Here is a 3,782-nt window from a genome sequence, read left to right as displayed (position 1 = left end):
CCAAAACTTAATTTCCCTAATTAGGCTATTCCCTTATTACCCTCAACTTACTCTCTTATTCCCTATGTTGTCTTTACTCTTCTTGCAAACTCCAATTTCCTTTATTTTTAATTTTAATAATTCAATTATTTTTCTACAGACACCTTATTTTTAATTTTTCCACCCAACTTAAATTAATTAAAATTAATCTAATTAACTTATATTATTCTCATAACTCTCTCAAAACCCTCCAAAACACAAATATTCACCAATTATCCAAATAATAACATATATTTTAATTTAAATAATCAAATAAAATACAACTAAATTCAATTAAATAAATTATTTTAATTTTGGGTGTTACAACTCTGCCCCGCTTATAAAATCATCGCCCTAAAAAGTTACCTGAAGGAAATAGAGTCGGATATGACTCTCTCATCCAACTCTCCAGCTCCCACGACATACTTCCACTATAAGGTCCTCCCCACACCACCTTCACTAGCATAATCTCCTTGCCTGTTAAGTTTTTCACTTCACGATCCTCTACTTTCAATGGAGATGTATCAACAGTCAAATTCTTTCTAACTTGAATTTTGTCTACTTGAATCACATTAAACGGATTAGGAATATACTCCATCGGCTGAGACACATGAAAAACATCATGAATATTCGGAAAAAATGGTGTTAAGCAACTTTGTAAGCCATTTCTCTTACTCGCTTCATAATCTGATAAGGACCAATAAAATACGACGTGAGCTTTCGAGATTTCAAAGCTCGACCAACACCAGTTACTGGAGTGACTCTCAAAAACACATTATTTTCCTCATAGAATTCAAGTGTTTTCCTCTTCTTATCATGATAACTCTTCTAGGTACTATGCGAAGCTTTCATCTTCTCCTAGATCATCTTGATCTTCTCGGTAGTCTGCTGAACAATTTCAGGTACAAGCACAATACTTTCACCATAATCATACCAACAAAAAGGTGTCCTACACATCCTACCATACAAAGCGTCGAATCGTTCCATTCCAATACTAGAATGGAAATTGTTTTTGTAAGTGAACTCAACCAACAGTAAGTAATTGTTCTAGTTACCTCCCTGCTCTAAAACACAAGCTCTCAGAAAATCCTCCAAAGATTGAATAATCCTCTCTGTCTGACCGTCCGTCTACGAATGATAAGCAGGACTCAAATTCGACTTAGTACACATGGATTTCTGGAAACTCCCCAAGAGCATCGATGTGAATCTTGGATCTCTATCATGAACAATACTCTAAAGAATACCATGAAAGATAACAACCTTCTCAATATACAACTCAACTAACTTCTGCAAAGGGTAACTGATCTTAATCGGAACTAAATAATCTTATTTAGTCAATTTATCCAATATAACCCAAATGTAAACACCCCCTTTAGAAGTATTAGGCAAAATCATCACAAAATCTGAGGAATACCATCCTACTTCCACTCAAAATACTCCACGGTTGCATTAGTTCCGACAGCTTCTGATGTTCAATCTTCGACATCTGGCAAGTCCAACATGCATAAATAAACTCGGCTATATCATTCTTCATTCTTGGCCATAAAAACATTTTATTCAAGTCTTGATACATTTTAGCATCATTTGGATGAATACTAATATTACTTCTGTGACCTTCTTCAAGAATACGATTCTTGAGTACTGGAGAATCGGGTACACAAACTTTGTCACAGAAACACATAACACAATTCTCCTTTATTCTGAAATACACCTCTTTACTTTGATTGATCAACACTAATCGGTCAATCAATCCCAAATTTGATTTCTAACATTCTTTAATTTCTTTGAGAATACCACTAGTCAACTTCAACATACCTAACTTTATGCTATTATGAGTGCTTTCACACAACAAACTCAGATATCTGGATTGCTCAATTAACTCCAATTCTTGAACCATAAGCATCGACATATGCGATGACTTTCTGCTCAAAGTATCAGCTACGACATTGACTTTACCAGGATGGTAACTCAAACCAAAATCATAATCCTTCAGAAATTTGAGACACCTCTTATGCCTCATATTCAACTCCTTTTGATCTAATAGATACTTCAAACTCTTGTGGACACTTAACACTTCAAGAATGGAACCAAACAGATAATGCCTTCAAATTTTGAACATAAACACCATGACTAGCAACTCTAGATCATGCGTAGTATAATTCCTCTCATGAATCTTCAACTGTCTAGAAGCATAATCCATAACTTAGCCATTCTGCATCAACACGCCATCCAAACCCATATTTGAAGCATCACAGTACACAATAAAGGATTCACTTGGACTTGGCAAAATTAAAACTAGATCTGATGTCAGCTTCTTCTTGAGTTCTTAAAAACACTCTTCACACTAAACATAAGCTTCGCCCTTTCGAGTCAACTGAGTCAAAGGAAGTGCTAAATTTGAAAATCCTTCAATAAACCTTATATAGTAATCAACTAAACCCATAAAACTTCTAATTTCAGTAACAGACTTCGGAGTCTCCCACTACAATACATCCTATATCTTTTATGAACCCACTATGATACCGCCACTAGATATCACATGACCAAGTAAGCTCACTTCTTTCTAAAGCTAGTGGAAATATACCCGAACGCATCACATGCTCGAACATATAATAGAGTCGCCATCGAACTTTATTTATTCCCTAAGGAAATGGAAAACATCGATAAAACCCGGGGGAAAGAGATATGTTGGGTAAGGAAGTCGGTTATGCAAGGGGGAGTTATTAGCACCCCAAACATCCATGGGAACCGTTTGGATTGTTCTTTCTTGAATGGGTGTTATATTTAAAGATTACTCGCAAAAGAATGAGGGAAAAGGAAAGAAATATATAAAGTTATCGGTGAGGATTGGGGCCCTCATGCCTACGTATCCTTATAGTGCAATGAGGAATTCAAAGCTCCGTAGTTCATGGAACTAGTGGTGGAAGGTGAAAAGAAGTTGTGATCTAAGTATGGTCTGAACCGAAGGATAATGTTGTTTGAACTCCAAAAGGGATGAAAATATGAACACAAGAGTAAAACTGGCATTGACCGATATGTGGACTAGTCGAAAACGTCTTCCACTATATGTTATAGCCGAAAAACAAGGAGAATTAAGTGTTTGGGTACGAGCCAAACAACTCTTAGTTCACAAGGAGACGCAATATGGATATCAAAGGGATATTGTATTTGGTTCAAAGAATAAGGTATATCACATGGAGTGAATGAAGGTAGTATATGAATTCATCATGGAGATGAACGGAGTGAATGACCAAAGTCATAGAATTGGGGATTCGGTAACAAATGACTGAAAAGGTATACTTTGAAACCAAAAGTCAAGGCATATTGGAATCCATAGGAAAAATGGAATTTGTGCCATATAGGGAAACAACGTCTTAGCCAAAAAAGAAGGAATTAAATGTATGGGTACGAGCAAAACAACTCTAAGTACAAACGCGGACTGCCGTTATATCGTCCTAAAAGGGTGTATATGGAATTCCCAAAGGAAGTGTATCTGATTTCAAAGAAATAGTATTTCACTGGGGTGAACGGTTTATGATTGAAGGTAGATCATGGATCGTGAAAGATATCGATGATGCCCTAAGGTGGAATAAGGAATAATTAGGAGTATGCTCGCCAAGGATTCGCATCCTCATGCTTACATATTCTCATTGTGCAATGAGAAAGTCAGAGCAATCGTAGTTCATGGAACTACGAGAATAAAGAAAGATTGAAGGTGATGAAAAGTATAACTTGCACCAACAAAATGGTATCAAGGGAACCCA

The sequence above is a fragment of the Lathyrus oleraceus genome, chromosome 4, assembly GCF_024323335.1.
Source record: "Lathyrus oleraceus cultivar Zhongwan6 chromosome 4, CAAS_Psat_ZW6_1.0, whole genome shotgun sequence".
In the NCBI taxonomy this organism is placed as follows: domain Eukaryota; kingdom Viridiplantae; phylum Streptophyta; class Magnoliopsida; order Fabales; family Fabaceae; genus Lathyrus; species Lathyrus oleraceus.
The sequence above is the reverse complement of the archived record's forward strand: the minus strand, read 5'-3'. Positions refer to the sequence as shown.